Genomic DNA, 20928 nt, shown 5'->3' with positions numbered 1-20928 from the left:
TTGTTTTGGTTTGGATTTTAGTATTGTTTTTTCAACGCAAGATACTAACAATGCCCACGAATTGCTTTTGGCTAATATTTCCCTAGTCTCTTTTAATGGTAGATTCTTCTTCCTGTTTTTCTTTCCTCTTGTAAATGGTTTGTTGAAAAACCAATATTTGGATCATTTTTCGTGTATGGTTTTCCACATTCTGGATTTTACTGTTATATCTCTCTGGCCTCTGTATTTCCTGAAAATTGATATTTAGGCTTGGTCAGATTCTGAGTTGATACTTTAGCAAGAGTCCTTCACTGAGCAATTTTTCACTGCAAGTACATAAAGTCTGGATGTATCTTTTTTTTCATGACAGTACTAATCATTGGGCTCAGTGTATCCACTCATTATCAAGGTACCCATCAGCTTTTCATCTAATGGTTTTAGCAGTCACTAGTGATCATTTCTTGGGGCTTCCCTGGTGACTCAGAGGTTAAAGCGTCTGCCTGCAATGCAGGAGACCTGGGTTCGATCCCTGGGTCGGGAAGATCCCCTGGAGAAGGAAATGGCAACCCATTCCAGTATTCCTGCCTGGAGAATCCCATGGACGGGGAAACCTGGTGGGTTATAGTCCACGGGGTCGCAAAGAGTCGGACACGGGAAGCCTGGTGGGCTATAGTCCACAGGGTCGCAAAGAGTTGGACACAACTGAGCGACTTCACTTTCACTTTCAGTGATCATTTCTTAGATCCATCATTTCGTTACAAGTTCCTCCATTGATTTTGATGAAAACAAATCATTAACTTGCAAAAGAATTTATTGCTTTCTTAATAGATTCATTCACTTTTTTAATTCCTGTAAACTAGCATAACTTTTAAAATTTCAAGAATTATTATACATAATTATTAATGTTGAGGATATATAATCATAATGAATTATATGTTACTCCTTCACTTAAGAGATACCTTAATTTGATAAACTCAGAAGATATTGAGAAAATAAAAATATTAACTCTAAAACCAACTCAACATTTTTCCAATAAAAATAATTTTATCTCACCCCACATTTAAAATACATTTTTTGTCAAAAAAATCTTAAGAGATTTATGTCATCCTATTTATGGAAAATACTCATCATAAAACCTAACTGGCAACTCTGATCCTCATTTTCAAATCAATAAACTAAATCAGAGATAATTTCTCTGACTTTTAATATCCCAGTAAATGTGTTAATAGGCATTTTGGGGGAATATATAAAAATTACTGAAAAATAAAATGTTCAAGCTGGTTTTAGAAAAGGCAGAAGAACCAGAAATCAAATTGCCAACATCTGCTGGATCATCAAAAAAGCAAGAGAGTTCCAGAAAAACATCTATTTCTGCTTTATTGACTATGCCAAAGCCTTTGACTGTGTGGATCACAACAAACTGTGGAAAATTCTGAAAGAGATGGGAATACCAGACCATCTGACCTGTCTCTTGAGAAACCTGTATGCAGGTCAGGAAGCAACAGTTAGAACTGGACATGGAACAACTGACTGAGTCCAAATAGGAAAAGGAGTACATCAAGGCTGAATATTGTCACCCTGCTTACTTAACTTATATGCAGAGTACATCATGAGAAACGCTGGGCTGGAAGAAGCACAAGCTGGAATCAAGATTGCCAGGAAAAATATCAATAACCTCAGATATGCAGATGACACCACCCTTATGGCTGAAAGTGAAGAGGAACTAAAAAGCCTCTTGATGAAAGTGAAGGAGGAAAGTGAAAAAGTTGGCTTAAAGCTCAACATTCAGAAAATAAAGATCATGGCATCTGGTCCCATCACCTCATGGGAAATAGATGGGGAAACAGTGGAAACAGTGTCAGACTTAATTTGGGGCGGGTGCTCCAAAATCACTGCAGATGGTGATTGCAGCCATGAAATTAAAAGACGCTTACTCCTTGGAAGAAAAGTTATGCCCAACCTAGACAGCACATTAAAAAGCAGAGACATTACTTTGCCAACAAAGGTGCGTCTAGTCAAGGCTATGGTTTTCCCAGTAGTCATGTATGGATGTGAGAGTTGGATGGTGAAGAAAGCTGAGCGCCGAAGAATTGATGCTTTTGAACTGAGGTGTTGGAGAAGACTCTTGAGAGTCCCTTGGACTGCAAGGAGATCCAACCAGTCCATCCTAAAGGAGATCAGTCCTGGGTGTTCATTGGAAGGACTGATGTTGAAGTTGAAACTCCAATATTTTGGCCACCTCATGTGAAGAGTTGACTCATTGGAAAAGACCCTGATGCTGGGCAGGATTGGGGGCAGAAGGAGAAGGGGACAACAGAGGATGAGATGGCTGGATGGCATCACCTACACGATGGACATCAGTTTGGGTAGATTCCAGGAGTTGGTGATGGACAGGGAGGCCTGGTATTCTGCGATTCATGGGGTCGCAAAGAGTCGGGCACGACTGAGCGACTGAACTGAACTGAACTGAAATCATGAAATAGATTTTGTAAGATACATTACTAAACACTAAGATTTAAAAATTATTCTAAATGTGAATAAATTATATGAGCCCCTCAATAATGTAACTCATATAATTTATTCACATTTAGAATAATTTATAAAAACAACATAATCATGCATTTGTCATCAATTATACTTTAAGGTAATGTGCAGTTAACGATGTAAGTTGTTTATAAAGCAAAAAATATAAGGGAAAATATGGCCTTTCTTTGATGTTTGCATGTTTGTATATCAATGCTAGGTGTTCAACTTTTGAAAATAATTAAATAAAATGATATATAAATATCACAATTAACTTTACTACTTTTGCTTCATATCATGATTGAACTTTTTGTATGAAAAGAGAAATGTATATATTGCACTAATTTGTCCAGCCTTTGTATCATTAACATTTTATAAGAGAAAATAAGATGAGGACTGACTGCTATTGGAATAAATATTTCATGATATGTTTTGATAAAATTGCCTTCATGAACTACCAGACTGATGTGCAAAAAATCTGAGAGAAATCACATAAAACTTTTGTTTAAGTTTAACCAGTATATCTTGAATAATTTATTAGTTCCAGAACACATGTCTCGTTGAAAAAAATCAGCATTTTAACTTGTACCAATCCTTTCCATAAAGGACATGTCCTGGATTGAGGATTCAATGGAATCCTTAAAAACAGGAAAGGCATTCTGAGGAACTGATGTTTGCTTTGCTTCCATGAGTTTGTTGTTAGGAGTGAGGCTTTCTTCAATAATAAACTAGAGACAAAAGAGATGAAGTCATTCCTACCCTATTATCACACTCCATAATATGTGAATTCAGACTATTCCAATGCAGGCTAATTCCTTCCAATAAAAAAAATACAAGACAATGGAAGACATATTGTGGGTAGTTTGTTTTTGCTCTTGGACTAATTATTCAAGGAGCCTTTTCAGAAATCCGTGTTTTCAAGTGTCCCATTGTGTGGTGCCTCAGAGGTTTTCCTGGGGGCAGTCCAGAGCAGAGTAAGAGTATTTAAGAAAAGGTCAGATTATGAAAGAGACTTTGGAAAGGGAAAAGCCAGGACAAGTCTTGCCAAAGATCTCATCACGGGAAGGGATACATGTATATGTATGGCTGAGTCCCTCGGCAGTCCACCTGAAATTATCACAATATTGCTAATTGGCTATACTCCCATAAAAAAACTAAAAGTTTTTTTTTAAAAAAGATGTCATAGCCAATAAGTGACCTCTTTGGGAATAGCACCTCCTTTCTACAAATGCATCAGCATGAGAAAATACTGAGAAAACAACAAAAGCAGAGCCCAAGGAAACCATCAATTTAACTAAATAAACTAAATTTAACTAATTTAACTAACTAAACCATCAATTGAACACACACAAAGTATGAAGCATATCTAGCATGTATATTCTAGACAACACATAGGATACCTACATAGATCTAAGTTTATAGTACACTCAAATTGTTTTTAAATCATTTTCTTAACAGTAACAGATGCCAAGAAATATTTTCTGAGTCTACTCCACCAAAGCATGACTTAACATGATTTAACTGACAAGGAAAAGAAACAAAAACCTGAAGCCAGGAAAAGGTAGTCTCTGTCCTCAAATGCACATTCATTCTTGACTGTACAGTGATCTATGACGTATTTCCTATTTCTGTAACCACCCTGCAAGGTGATGCCCCTGCTGCAAGGAATGCCGCTGACCAAACAAGGAAATTTGCAGAAATAATTACATTTCAGGAGATTTTGCGGGTGGGGTTTGTTTTTATTTTTGCTTCACTTGAAACAAAGTTTTCATTTATTTTTTGACTAGTAATGCAAAAGGTATTACAAAAGAGGTTTCTTGTCCACTCTTTTTCTCTTCCACCCTGTTTCTTTTGCCACAAGTAATCAATGAGAAATAATTTAAAACATGAAATCCACTGTAATTCTGTCCATGGAAGGGGCAACATGAGATAAACCACTTGGGGCTAATCTGAAGCCCAGGAAGTGTTCGGGTACTGTAAAACCTTAGTTATGGAAGACTAAGTAAAGAAAGTTGGAAGCAGGGTTGAGATAAAAAATGCCACGGCACACAACTCTTAAATTCTAGAGCTGAGAAAAGCCTTAGAAATTATCTAACACATCTAATCTCAAAGAATTTGGCCTCAGGGCTCCATAATACTTTATTATTATTATTATTTCTTTATTTTTGGCTGTGCTAGGTCTTCGTTTCTGCATGGGGGCTTTCTCTAGTTGTGGGAAGCGAGGGTTACTCTCTAGTTGCAGTGCACAGGCTTCTCATTGCAGTGGCTTCTCTTGTTGCAAAGCATGGGCTCTAGGGTGCATGGGCTTCAGAGCTGTGGTACATGGGCTCAGTGGTTGGGGTTCCCAGGCCCTAGAGCACAGGCTCAGTAGCTGTGGCACATGGGCTTAGTTGCTCCCCCATAGCATGTGGATCTTCCTGGACCAGGGGTCAATTCCTGTGTCTTGTGCTTTGGCAGGTGGATTCTTTACCACTGAGCAACCAGGCCCATAATACTCTTAAAGATATTGAGAACTCCAAAGAGTTTTTGACTATGTGGGCTGTATCTATGGACATTTACCATATTAAAAATGGACACTGATGGATTTTTAAGAAAATTTATCAATATAATTTTTAAATGATAATAAGCACATTGCATGTTAACATAAGTATGACTTTCTAGGTTAAAAAAAAAAACAACTATATTTTCCAAAACAGAAAAAAATAAGTGAAATGATTGGCATTATTTTTGAAAATCTTTTGAGTGCCTGACTTAACAAGAGATAGCGGGATTCACACCTCTGCTTCTGCATTCAAGGTGTTTGCTATCACATGGCATGGAGTCTCAGGGAAAACTCTATATACATATAAGAGTGGTTTTTTTTTTTCCATTTATTTTTATTAGTTGGAGGCTAATTACCTTACAATATTGTAGTGGTTTCTGTCATACATTGACCTGAATCAGCCATGGATTTACATGTATTCCCCATCCCGATCCCCCCTCCCACCTCCCTCTCTACCCGCTCCCTCTGGGTCATCTCAGTGCACCAGGCCCGAGCACTTGTCTCATGCATCCAACCTGGGCTGGTGATCTATTTCACCCTAGATAATATACACGTTTCTATGCTGTTCTCTTGAAACATCCCACCCTCGCCTTCTCCCACAGAGTCCAAAAGTCTGTTCTGTACATCTGTGTCTCTTTTTCTGTTTTGCGTATAGGGTTATTGTTACCATCTTTCTAAATTACATATATATGTTAGTATACTGTAATGGTCTTTATCTTTCTGGCTTACTTCACTCTGTATAATGGGCTCCAGTTTCATCCATCTCATTAGAACTGATTCAAATGAATTCTTTTTAATGGCTGAGTAATATTCCATGGTGTATATGTACCACAGCTTCCTTATCTGTTCGTCTGAAGAGCGGTTTTGAATGTACAGACTCAACTGTGTTGGGAACCTCAGAGGTTCCTGCATCACAGTTTGAGAACTACCAGTCTGATGTAATTTAGGATTACACTTTCTGTTAACACCAGTTATTAGCAATGTGAGCTTCAGTAAGTTACCTGATCTCTCTACACCTCATCTTCCTTAGCTATGAAGTCAGACCAAAATAGTCTTTTTTATGACTATGTGGATTCCTATAAATGTGTTTCCTCATAGTCATTTAAAATATATAAATGAGGAGGCGGTCCTAAGATGGCGGAGGAATAGGATGGGGGGGGGGGACCACTTTCTCCCCCACAAATTCATCAAAAGATCATCTGAACGCTGAGCAAATACCACAAAACAATTTCTGAACACTGGCAGAGGACACCAGGCACCCAGAAAGGCAGCCCATTGTCTTCTAAAGGAGGTAGGACAAAATATAAAAGATAAAAAGAGAGACAAAAGAGTTAGGGATGGAGACCTGTCCCGGGGACGGAGTCTTAAAAGAGAAGTTTCCAAACACCAGGAGACCCTCTCACAGGCAGGTCTGTGGGGAGTTTTGGCATCTCAGAGGGCAACATAACCGGAAGGAAAAAATAAATAAATAAAACCCACAGATTATGGGTCTAACTACAACTTCCAGAGGAGAAGTAGCCCAGACACTCGCGTCCGCCACCACCAAGTGGGGGCTGAACAGGGAGGCACAGGCTGCACTGCTTAGGATAAGGACCGGGCCTGAATGCCTTGAGGGCAATCTGAGGGAGCTAACATGACATAGCAACCCAAACCATGGGATAGCCAGAAATGGAAAAAAAAAAAAAAAGAGGAAAGAGAGAAAGAGAACTTTCCTGGGAAACGTTCTAACCTAAGGCACTGCCAGCCCGCTCACAGAACAAAGGACTGAGCAAATATCAGAGGAGAGCTAGCCAGCTGTGGACAGGCCCATCCCCCGCCGGAGGCAGGGAGGTAGGCGGGTGCCAGCCAGAGCTGGAAGGAAAGGGGCAAACTCGGCCCCAGAGATGGCATCCCCTACCAAACTGCACTCAGGTTCTCAGTCGCTAACCAAGTCTTCCTGGGATCTTGGACGGTTGACATCTGTCAGGGGAGTCGCAGCCAGAGATCAGCTCCCCAGAAGACACATGGCACACCACCCAGGAAACTGAGCAGCTGGGACCAGGGAGGTGGTCAGACGCACCTCACCTGGGGGTGTGTGCTCGACAAGCACCTGGTCGCCTGAGCTGCTCGGACCTGGGAAGGGCACAAAACATGGGCCCAACCAAGTCTGCGCCCCTGTGGAGCACCCGAGAACCTGATCCTGAGCGGCGTAGATCCGGGAAGTGCATGCAACCCAGGGCCCGCCCCAGAAAGTTCCCCAGCAGAGCAGCCTGGAGCCTGAGCAGTGTAGACCAGGAAAGCACACACGCCATGAGCGGGGGCAAACCCAGTGTGGCCCAGGCACTGCAAGCACTCCCCACACACGCCAGTGATATTTTGTTTGCAGTGTTCCTCCCTCCCCGCAGCACAGTTGAACAAGTGAGCCTAAATAAATGACCACCTTCGCCCCCTTGTGTCAGGGCAGAAGTTAGATACTGAACAGACTTGCAAACAGAGGAAGCCAAAATAAACCAAGAAAAGGGAACGGCTCTGGAAGTGACAAGTGCAAGAGATTAAAAGCCTGTAGTTAACAGTGACTACAGTGGAAGGGACCTATAGACTTTGAGAAGAAGTATAAGGCGGGACAAGGAACTATCTGAAACTGAACTGACCACCCACTGCCCTCAACAGCTCCAGAGAAATTCCTAGATATATTTTACTATTATCCTTTTTTAATTTCTTTTTAATTTTTTTAATTTTTAAGTTTTTTATTAATCCTTTACTTTTCATTTTTAAAACCATTACCTTGGGAAAAAAAGACCCTATTTTTAAAGCAAATTTCCTATTTTTTTATATAACTTTGGTGATTTTGTTTTGTTTTTTTAATATTGTATTTTGGAGAGTCTAACCTCTACTTTAGATTTTTAATCTTTGCCTTTTGGTAATTGTTATCAATTTTGTACCTTTAAGAATCCAATCTTCAGTACCCATTTTTACTTAGGAGTGTGATTACTGGCTTGATTGCTCTCTCCCCTTTTGACTCTCCTTTCTCTCCCCCAGGTCACCTCTATCTCCTCCCTCCCCCTTCTCTTCTCTACTTAACTCTGTGAATCTCTTTGTGTGTTCTGGGCTGTGGAGAAAACTCAGGGAACTGATCACACGCTAGACTGGTCTCTCTCCTTTTGACTCCCCTTTCTCTCCTCCTGGTCACCCCTATCCCTTCCTCCCTTTTCTCTTCTCTATGGAACTCCGTGAACCTCTCTGAGTGTTCCAGACTGTGGAGAGCAAATAGGAAATTGATTACTGGCTAGACTGCTCTCTTCCCTTTTGATTCCCTCTTCTCCTCCTAGTCACCTCTATCTCCCTCCTCCCTCTTCTCTTCTTCATGTAAATCTGTGAACCTCTCTGGGTGTCCCTCACTGTGGAGAATCTTTTCACCATTAATCTAGACGTTTTGTCATTGGTGCCGTATGGATGGAGACGTCTTGAGGCTACTACAAGAATAAGACTGAAAGCCAGAGGCAGGAGGCCTAAATTCAAAACTTGAGATCACCAGAAATCTCCTGACTCCAGGGACCATTAATCAACAAAAGCTCATCCAAAAGCCTCCATACCTACAATGAAACCAAGCTCCACCCAAGAGCCAACAAGTTTCAGAGCAAGACATACCAAGCTAATTCTCCAACAAAGCAGGAACATAACCCCGAGCACAAAAATATAGGCGGCCAACAGTCACACCAAACCCATAGACACCTCAAAACTCACTATTGGACACTTCATTGCACTCCAGAGAGAAGAGATCCAGCTCCCCCAACCAGAACACCAATGCAAGCTTCCCTAACCAGGAAACCTTGACAAGCCACTCGTCCAACCCTACCCACAGGGAGGAACCTCCACAATAAAGAGGAACCACGGACTTTCAGAAAGAAGTGGCCCACACAGAAAGGCCACCCCCAAACACAGCAACGTAAACAAGATGAAAAGGCAGAGAAATATTGAACAGGTAAAGGAACATTATAAAAGCCCACCAAACCAAACAAAAGAGGAGGAGATAGGGAGTCTAACTGAAAAAGAATTCAGAATAATGATAGTAAAAATGATCCAAAATACTGAAAACAAAATGGAGTTACAGATAAGTAGTCTGGAGACAAGGATTGAGAAGATTCAAGAAAAGTTTAACAAGGACCTAGAAGAAATAAAAAAGAATCAATCAATAATGAATAATGCAATAGCTGAGATCAAAAGCACTCTGGAGGAAAACAATAGTAGAATAACTGAAGCAGAAGATAGGATAAGTGAAATGGAAGCTAGAATGGTGGAAATAAATGAAGCAGAGAGGAAAAAAGAATTAAAAGAAATGAGGACAACCTCAGAGACCTCTAGGACAATGTGAAACACCCCAACATTCGAATCATAGGAGTCCCAGAAGAAGAAGACAAAAAGAAAGGCCATGAGAAAAATATTTGAAGAGATAATAGTTGAAAACTTCCCTAAAATGGGGAAGTAAATAGCCACCCAAGTCCAAGAAACCCAGAGAGTCATAAACAGGATAAACCCAAGGCGAAACACCCCAAGACACATATTAATCAAATTAACAAAGATCAAACACAAAGAACAAATATTAAAAGCAGCAAGGGAAAAACAATAATTAACCCACAAGGGGGTCCCCATAAGGATAACAGCTGATCTTTCAATAGAAACTCTTCAAGCCAGAAGGGAATGGCAGGACATACTTAAAGTGACAAAAGAGGAAAACCTACAACCCAGATTACTGTACCCAGCAAGGATCTCATTCAAATATGAAGGAGAAATCAAAAGCTTTACAGACAAGCAAAAGCTCAGAGAATTCAGCACCACCAAACCAACTCTTCAACAAATGCTAAAGGATCTTCTCTAGACAGGAAACACAGAAAAGGTTTATAAACCTGAACCCAAAACAACAAAATAAATGGCAATGGGATCATACTTATCAATAATTACCTTAAATGTAAATGGGTCGAATACCCCAACCAAAAGACAAAGACTGGCTGAATGGATACAAAAACAAGACCCCTATATATATGCTATCGACAAGAGACCCACCTCAAACCTAGGGACACATACAGACTGAAAGTGAAGGGCTGGAAAAAGATATTTCACACAAATGGAGATCAAAAGAAAGCAGGAGTAGCATTACTCATATCAGATAAAATAGACTTTGAAACAAAGGCCGTGAAAAGAGACAGAGAAGGACACTACATAATGATCAAAGGATCAATCCAAGAAGAAGATATAATAATTATAGGAGCACTGCAATATGTAAGACAAATGCTAACAAATATGAAAGGGGAAAGTAACAGTAACACAATAATAGTGGGAGACTTTAATGCCCCACTCACACCTATGAATAGATCAACAAAACAGAAAATTAGCAAGGAAACACAAACTTAAAATGATACAATGGACCAATTAGACCTAATTGATATCTATAGGACATTTCAGCCTAAAACAATGTATTTCACCTTTTTCTCATGTGCACATGGAACCGTCTCCAGGACAGATGACATCCTGGGCCATAAATCTAATCTTGGTAAATTCAAAAAAACTGAAATCATTTCAAGCATCTTTTTTGATCACAATGAGGTAAGATCAGATGTCAACTACAGGAAAAAAAAAAACTATGAAAAATACAAATATATGGAGGCTAAACAACACACTTCTGAATAACCAACAAATCACAGAAGAAATAAAAAAAGAAATCAAAATATGGATAGAAACAAATTAAAATGAAAACACAACAATCCAAAACCTATGGGATTCAGTAAAAGCAGTGCTAAGGGGAAGGTTCATAGCAATACAGACTACCTCAAGAAACATGAGAGAAATCAAATAAATAACCTAACTCAACTAAAGCAACTAGAAAATGAAGAAATGAAGAACCCTAGGGTTAGTAGAAGTAAAGAAATCACAAAAATTAGGGCAGAAATAAATGCAAAAGAAACAAAAGAGACCATAGCAAAAATCAACAAAGCTAAAAGCTGGTTTGTCAAGAGGATAAATAAAATAGACAAATCAGTAGCCAGACTCATCAAGAAACAAAGGGAGAAGAATCAAATCAACAAAATTAGAAATGAAAATGAAGAAATCACAACAGATAACACAGAAATACAAAGGATCATAAGAGACTACTATCAGCAACTATATGCCAATAAAATGGACAACTTGGATGAAATGGACAAATCCTTAGAAAAGTATAACTTTCCAAAACTGAACCAGGAAGAAATAGAAGATCTTAACAGACCCATCACAAGCACAGAAATCAAAACTGTAATCAGAAATCTTCCAACAAACAAAAGCCCAGGACCAGATGGCTTCACAGTTGAATTCTACCAAAAATTTAGAGAAGAGCTAACACCTATCCTACTCAAACTCTTCCAGAAAATTGCAGAAGAAGGTAAACTTCCAAACTCATTCTATGAGGCCACCATCACCCTAATTCCAAAACCAGACAAAGATGCCACAAAAAAAGAAAACTACAGGCTAATATCACTGATGAACATAGATGCAAAAATCCTTAACAAAATTCTAGCAAACAGAATCCAACAACATATTAAAAAAATCATACACCATGATCAAGTGGGCTTTATCCCAGGAATGCAAGGATTCTTTATTATCCGCAAATCAATCAATGTAATACACCACATTAACAAATTGAAAGATAAAAACCATATGATTATCTCAATAGATGCAGAGAAAGCCTTTGACAAAATTCAACACTCATTTATGATTAAAACTCTCCAAAAAGCAGGAATAGAAGGAACATACCTCAACATAATAAAAGCTATATATGACAAACCCACAGCAAGCATCACCCTCAATGGTGAAAAATTGAAAGCATTTCCCCTGAAATCAGGAACAAGACAAGGGTGCCCGCTCTCACCACTACTATTCAACATAGTGTTGGAAGTTCTGGCCACAGCAATCAGAGCAGAAAAAGAAGTAAAAGGAATCCAGATAGGAAAAGAAGAAGTGAAACTCTCACTGTTTGCAGATGACATGATCCTCTACATAGAAAACCCTAAAGACTCTACCAGAAAATTACTAGAGCTAATCAATGAATATAGTAAAGTTGCAGGATATAAAATTAACACACAGAAATCCCTTGCATTCCTATATACTAACAATGAAAAAACAGAAAGAGAAATTAAGGAAACAATACCATTCACCATTGCAACAAAAAGAATAAAATACTTAGGAGTATATCTACCTAAAGAAACAAAACACCTATACATAGAAAACTATAAAACACTGATGAAAGAAATCAAAGAGGACACAAACAGATGGAGAAACACACCGTGTTCATGGATTGGAAGAATCAATATTGTCAAAATGGCTATTCTACCCAAAGCAGTCTATAGATTCAATGCAATCCCTATCAAGCTACCAACAGTATTTTTCACAGAACTAGACCAAAGAATTTCACAATTTGTATGGAAATACAAAAAACCTCGAATAGCCAAAGTAATCTTGAGAAAGAAGAATGGAACTGGAGGAATCAATCTGCCTGACTTCAGACTCTACTACAAAGCCACAGTCATCAAGACAGTATGGTACTGGCACAAAGACAGAAATATACATCAATGGAACAGAATAGAAAGCCCAGAGATAAATCCACGAACCTATGGACACCTTATCTTTGACAAAGGAGGCAAGGATATACAATGGAAAAAAGACAACCTCTTTAACAAGTGGTGCTGGGAAAACTGGTCAACCACTTGCAAAAGAATGAAACTAGAACACTTTCTAACACCATACACAAAAATAAACTCAAAATGGATTAAAGATCTAAATGTAAGACCAGAAACTATAAAACTCCTAGAGGAGAACATAGGCAAAACACTCTCCGACATAAATCACAGCAAGATCCTCTATGACCCACCTCCCAGAATATTGGAAATAAAAGCAAAACTAAACAAATGGGACCTAATGAAATTTAAAAGCTTTTGCACTGCAAAGGAAACTATAAGTAAGGTGAAAAGACAGCCCTCAGATTGGGAGAAAATAATAGCAAATGAAGAAACAGACAAAGGATTAATCTCAAAAATATACAAGCAACTCCTGCAGCTCAATTCCAGAAAAATAAATGACCCAATCAAAGAATGGGCCAAAGAACTAAACAGACATTTCTCCAAAGAAGACATACAGATGGCTAACAAACACATGAAAAGATGCTCAACATCACTCATTATTAGAGAAATGCAAATCAAAACCACAATGAGGTACCATTACACGCCAGTCAGGATGGCTGCTATCCAAAAGTCTACAAGCAATAAATGCTGGAGAGGGTGTGGAGAAAAGGGAACCCTCTTACACTATTGGTGGGAATGCAAACTAGTACAGCCGCTATGGAAAACAGTGTGGAGATTTCTTTAAAAACTGGAAATAGAACTGCCATATGACCCAGCAACCCCACTTCTGGGCATACACACTGAGGAAACCAGATCTGAAAGAGACATGTGCACCCCAATGTTCATCGCAGCACTGTTTATAATAGCCAGGACATGGAAGCAACCTAGATGCCCATCAGCAGACGAATGGATAAGGAAGCTGTGGTACATATACACCATGGAATATTACTCAGCCATTAAAAAGAATTCATTTGAACCAGTCCTAATGAGATGGATGAAGCTGGAGCCCCTTATACAGAGTGAAGTAAGCCAGAAAGATAAAGAACATTACAGCATACTAACACATATATATGGAATTTAGAAAGATGGTAATGATAACCCTATATGCAAAACAGAAAAAGAGACACAGAAATACAGAACAGACTTTTGAACTCTGTGGGAGAATGTGAGGGTGGGATATTTCAAAAGAACAGCATGTATACTATCTATGGTGAAACAGATCACCAGCCCAGGTGGGATGCATGAGACAAGTGCTCCGGCCTGGTGCACTGGGAAGACCCAGAGGAATCGGGTGGAGAGGGAGGTGGGAGCGGGGATCGGGATGGGGAATACATGTAAATCCATGGCTGATTCATATCAATGTATGACAAAACCCACTGAAATGTTGTGAAGTGATTGGCCTCCAACTAATAAAAAAAAAATATTAAAAAGATCATACATCATGATCAAGTGGGCTTTATCACAAGGATGCAAGGATTCTTCAATATTCACAAATGAATCAATGTGATACACCACATTAACAAACAAAAAGATAAAAACCATATGATTATCTCAATAGACGCAGAGAAAGCCTTTGATAAAATTCAACATCCATTTATGATAAAAAGAAAAAAACCCCTCCAGAAAGTAGGCATAGAAGGAACAAACTTCAACATAATAAAAGCCATACATGATAAACCCACAGCAAACATTATCCTCAATGATGAAAAATTGAAAGCATTTCCCCTACAGTCAGGAACAAGGCAAGGATGCCCACTCTCACCACTACTATTCAACATAGTTTTGGAAGTTTTGGCCACAGCAATCAGAGCAGAAAAAGGAATAAAAGCAATCCAGATTGGAAAAGAAGAAGTAAAACTCTCACTGTTTGCAGATGACATGATCCTCTACATAGAAAACCCTAAAGACTCTACCAGAAAATTACTAGAGCTAATCAATGAATACAGTAAAGTTGCAGGATATAAAATTAACACACAGAAATCCATTGCTTTCCTATACACTAACAATGAGAAACAGAAAGAGAAATTAAGGAAACAATTCCATTCACCATTGCAATGAAAAGAATAAAATACTTAGGAATAAATCCACCTAAAGAAACAAAAGACCTATAGATAGAAAACTATAAAACATTGATGAAGGAAATCAAAGAGGACACAAATAGATGGAGAAATATACCATGTTCAGGGATCGGAAGAATAAATATTGCAAAAATGAGTGTACTACCCAAAGCAGTCTATAAATTCAATGCAATCCCTATCAAGCTACCAACAGTATTCTTCAGAGAATTAGAACTAATAATTTCACAGTTTGTATGGAAATACAAAAAACCTCAAATAGCCAAAGCAACCTTGAGAAAGAAGAATGGAACTGGAGGAATCAATCTGCCTGACTTCAGGCTATACTACATAGCAACAGTCATCAAGACAGTATGGTACTGGCACAAAGACAGAAATATAGATCAATGGAACAAAATAGAAAGCCCAGAGGTAAACCCACACACCTATAGACACCTTATCTTTGACAAGGGAGGCAAGAATATACAATGAAGAAAAGACAATCTCTTTAACAAGTGGTGCTGGGAAAACTGGTCAACCACTTGTAAATGAGTGAAACTAGAACACTTTCTAACACCATACACAAAAATAAACTCAAAATGGATTAAATATCTAAATGTAAGATCAGAAACCATAAAACTCCTAGAGGAAAACATAGGCAAAACACTCTCCAACATAAATCACAGCAGGATCCTCTATGACCCACCTCCCAGAGTAATGGAAGTAAAAGCAAAAATAAACAAATGTAACCTAATTAAAAGCTTTTACACAATGAAGCAAACTATAAGCAAGATGAAAAGACAGCCTTCAGAATGGGAGAAAATAATAGCAAACGAAGCAACTGACAAAGAATTAATCTCAAAAATATACAAGCAGCTCCTGCAGCTCAATTCCAGAAAAATAAGTGACCCAATCAAAAAGTGGGCCAAAGAACTAAACAGAAAATTCTCCAAAGAAGACATACAGATGTCTAACAAACACATGAAAAGATGCATAACAGCACTTATTATCAGAGAAATGCAAATCAAAACCACAATGAGGTACCATCTCATGCTGGTCAGAATGGCTGTTATCAAAAAATCTACAAACAATAAATGCTGGAGAGGGCGAGGAGAAAAAGGAACCCTCTTACACTGTTGGTAGGAATGCAAACTAGTACAGCCACTATGGAGAACAGTGTGGAGATTCCTTAAAAAGCTGGAAATAGAACTGCCATATGACCCAACAATCCCACTGCTAGGCATACACACAGAGGACACCAGAATTGAAAGAGACACGTGTACCCCAATGTTCATCACAGCACTGTTTACAATAGCCAGGACATGGAAGCAACTTAGATGTCCATCGGCAGACGAATGGATAAGAAAGCGGTGGTACATATACACAATGGAATATTACTCAGCTATTAAAAAGAATGCATTTGAATCAGCTCTAATGAGGTGGATGAAACTGGAGCCTATTATACAGAGCAAAGTAAGTCAGAAAGAAAACCGTCAATACGGTATATTAATGCATGTATGTGGAATTTAGAATGATGGTAACGATGACCCTATATACGAGATAGCAAAAGAGACACAGATGTAAAGAACAGACTGTTGGATTCTGTGGGTGAAGCCGAGGGTGGGATGATTTGAGAGAATAGCATTGAAACATGTATATTAACATATGTGAAATAGATCACCAGTCCAGGTTCGATGGATGAGGCAGGGTGCTCAGGGCTGGTGCACTGGGATGACCCTGAGAGATGGGATGGGCAGGGAGGTGGGAGGGAGGGTCAGGATGGGGAGCACATGTACACCCATGGCTGATTCATGTGAATGCATGGCAAAACCACCACAATATTGTAAAGTAATTAGCCTCCAATTAAAATAAAAAAGTTAAAAAGAAAACAAAACAAACAAACTCTTGGGAAAAGAAAAAAAATAGATAACTAATAAAAACCTATTATATGGACAGAGAACTCTGTAATCACAGTACTCTGTAATCACCTATACAGGAAAACAATCTGAAAGAAAAGTGAATGTGAACTGATATCACTGACTCACTTTGCTGTACACCTGAAACTAACACAACATTGTAAATCAACTACACTCCAATGATTTTTTTTTAAAAAGGAAAAAAAAAAACTCAAGAGGTTAAACACAAAAAAATAAATAAATAAATAAAATATATAAGTGAGATGATACTCCTATGTGTTAATACAGTGCTTGAGAAATCACTCAAATGATGGCTCTTCTACTACTGTTGTTAATATTTGATATCAACAACATGCCAAGCACTGTACCAGGCACCAAGAATCATATCAAAGTAAGATAGCCTGAGTCATTTAAGAATAGGGGAGATAAAATAAATATATAACTGTAGAACAAAAAGTTATGTCAAGAATGATAGAAAGAGGGAGTGGTCCCACTCATTCTCAACACATATTAATGAATTGCCTCCTGTGTTCCAGGAGCAATAGCTAGTAGGAGGCCAGTATATTGGAGAAGAAGGATAGCAGGAGGTAAGCAGGGGTATGGAGAGATAGGGGTGGCCCATGGGCATATGGTGTAGGTCTTGGTAGGCCAGTGTGATCTGGGATATAAGGAAATGTTTTATCAGAAAGTGGCATTGAGTTAGAATCTGAGAAGAGGTAGGGTTTGAGAACAGAGTTGACAATGAGGATGAAAAAGGAGAGCAAAAAAAAAAGCTGGCCTGAAAGTCAACATTCAAAAAACTAAGATCATGTCATCCAGCCCCATCATTTCATGGCAAGTAGACAGGGAAAAAAATGGAAGCAGTGACAGATTTTTGTTTTCTTGAGCTCCAAAATCACTGTGGATGGTGACTGAAGCCATGAAATTAAGAGATGCTTGCTCCTTGGAAGAAGAGCTATGACAAACCTAGACAGCATATTAAAAAGCAGAGACATCACTTTGCTGACAAAGGTCCTTACAGTCAAAGCTATGGTTTTTCTAGTAGTCATGTATGGATGTGAGAGTTGGACCATAAAGAAGGATAACAGCTGAAGAACTGATGCTTTTGAATTGTGGTAATTGGAGAAAACTCTTGAGAGTCCCTTGAACTGCAAGGAGATCAAACCAGTCAATCCTAAAGGAAATCAATCCTGAATATTCATTGTAAGCTGTTGCTGAAGCTGAAGCTCCACTACTTTGGCCATCTGATGTGAAGAGCCAACTAACTAGAAAATCCCTGATGCTGGGAATGATTGAAGGCAAAGGGAGAAGGGGGTGGCAGAGGATAAGATGGTTAGAGAGCATCACTGACTCAGTGGACATGAATCTGAGCAAACTCTGAGAGGTAGTGAAGGACAGAGGAGTCTGGCATGCTGCAGTCCATGGGGTCGCAAAGAGTAGGACATGATTCAGGGACTGAACAACAACACACATTCTTTCCTCATCCAACAAACATTTGATTTTTCTACCAAGTTTCCCACATTGTACAAACTAAGGACCCCTCCTTTCAAAGAAGATATCTTGCATTTGACTGTTTTAATAAAAAAAATATATGATTCGGACTTCCCTGGTGGTACAGCGGATATGGACAGCCAATGCAGGGGAGGCAGGTTCGATCCCTAGTCTAGAAGAATTCCCACATGCCACCAAGCAACAAAACCCGTGCACTATAACTGCTGAGTATGCTCTCTAGAGCCCAGAGCCACAACTACTGAGCCTGTACACTGCAACTACTGAAGCCCATGAACCTAGAGCCCATGCTCCACAATAAGAGAAGCCACGACAATGAGCAGTGCACTCACTGCAACTAGAGAACGTCCATGTGCAGCAATGAAGACCCAGTGCAAACAAAAATAAACATAAATTAATTAATTAAAAAATAAATAGATGATCACTTAAAAAAAAAAAACCCAGAATATACTAAAACTAGGTGCAGAAAAATGAGAAAATAAGAACCTAAATAATACCCCTCATCCAGAGAGCACCATTTCAGGGCCAGGATTAAGGTGAGGTGAATTTTGCCTCAGGTGCAAAATTTAAGAGGAAGGGGAGGCGCTAAAAAAAAAAATCAGTAATATCCTAATTTAAAAAAAAAACAAAATTATTATAAAGAAAGTCCAGGATGATATAATACCTAAGTTTTAAATAAAGGCAGGCTCCACCCCTGTGCATGCCCCACTCAGCCTCACTGACTGTGCACAGTTATTCCCTGTATGTTCCCTCTTCCCAGCAGATCCATTCTCTGCCCTCCTCTGCCCAGTTCTGGTTCCCCCTGGGCAGGCTGGTCCCTAAGGACTACATCGATGGGCTTCTTTGCCTTCTGGCTTCCAGTTGGGCTCAGCCATTAGGAGGCACCTATTAGAAACTGGAGGGTGGGAGGAGACAAAGGTTGTCATATGTCTCTCCCCACTCCATCCATTCCCATCATCTACTAGAAGGAGACCCTGGAGTTGGAGCAGCTGTGGCTACTTGGGCCCAGCTTTGTTACAGATCTGAGGAGTTCAAGTGGGGAGCTGCACACCTGTGCGGGTTCTTTCGGCATCCTGAGGATAGGATGTGTGTGAAGCTTCAGGACTCAGCTTTCCCAAGGTCCACCTGCTCGTTCTGGCCCTAAGCCAGCTGACCAGTGGTTCTGTCCACAGGGAACTTGAAGAAGCTGGAAGAGCAGGCCCACCAGGGGAGACTTCCTCCTCACCCCCTAAGTAAATTGTGCTCTTTCATTCAGTCCTCACCACCTGCTGATTACATTTCATGCCTGTCTGACTGCAGATTTGAGAAGTTGGAAGGAACATTCACCATTAAAAGAAACCACATCCTGGGGCCCAGAGGACTTAGCCCTCTCCGCCCCACTCTCCTGGGGGGCCTGCTCAAGAGGCAGTGGGTGGAGGAGGATGTGGGGGGGGGAGACAGACAGACCTCATCAGAAAAAGGAAAGTTCTCACAGGAATGTGAGAAAACAAGGGCAAAGTGAAGTGAGGAGTGAGCATCCACACTGGAAAAACAGGAAGGCAGAAAAAGCAACTGTGCCCTGAGGGACACCCAGGAGGGGTCCAGGTGGCAGGAGGAGAGAAAAGCAGGCGAGAAGCAAGCAACACAGCAAGTCGGCAGGGGAGCTCCTGTAGTGAACACCATTCCCCTGATGGCTACTGGAGGGCTGTGAAAACTCCTTCTCAAACGCTTTAAAGCAGGAAGAAAATGAATCTAACTGGAGATGGTTTTAGGTGTTGCCCCTTTATCTTGTGCTTAGCCTGTTAGCTGGATTTAGAATTCTCTTCCTGGCCTTTAGATTCTCTCCCCATAGATTCCACAACACCCTCAACACTCTTGTGGTCCAACAGGGCAGAAAGACATGTAAAACAATGTGCATAATTACAGAAATTCGTACAACCCAGAGAATGATCATTTCAGTGGGGGAGGGGGAGGAGACTGAACTGAGTGTGGATAAGGAAACGTTGCATAGACAGTGCATGTCTGAATAGGGTTTAGAAGGCTTAACAGGAGCTTCTTTCGTGACTCAGACAGTAAAGTATTTGCCTGCAATGCTGATGACCTGGGTTCGATCCCCTGGTGAAGGGAAAGGCTACCCACTCCAGTATTCTGGCCTGGAGAATCTCATGGATAGAGGAGCCTGGCAGGCTACAGTTCACGGAGTCACAAAGTGTCTGACATGACTGAGAAGTGAACACACATCACTAACATAAGATTTTTGATATTTTTCCTTCCTGACTCTAAGTTCTGCTTAAATAAACAGTTGACACATACCTGGTAATACAATCAATGGATTATGAAACATCTTTTGAGGACAAAATGACACCCTCACACCTGAAAGGTAAATGCAACCACGACACAGGTGGAGATGTACTCTTAAGACACAGGTGAGATGTACTCTTAAGAGCTTAGAATAGTTTATTCCAATGTTGATTTTGGTTTTGGTTACAAGGAGTCTCATTCATCCTTCCAACTGACCTCTACACCAGGCTCTCATTAGTTTTTCACAGAACTAGACTAGCAGGGGCCAGGGGAGTGTATCAAAGGCAAAATAGAATAAAATGAGACAACCCAATGGTTGATGGGTGGGGTGGGGTGGGGAGGACCGATGGACAAAGGCTAAGACAGTGAGGGAGAGAACAGCAAACTTTCTGATCTCAAAATAATTCCTTGGTCATTTGCATCCAGCAGAAATCCAGACTTATTCAAGACATGGGATTTAACAATAAACGGGAACAGGGACTAACCTGGTGTTACACTGG

This window comes from Dama dama, chromosome 4 (assembly GCF_033118175.1).
Source record: "Dama dama isolate Ldn47 chromosome 4, ASM3311817v1, whole genome shotgun sequence".
Classification (NCBI taxonomy): Eukaryota; Metazoa; Chordata; class Mammalia; order Artiodactyla; family Cervidae; genus Dama; species Dama dama.
This window is presented reverse-complemented; position numbering follows the sequence as displayed.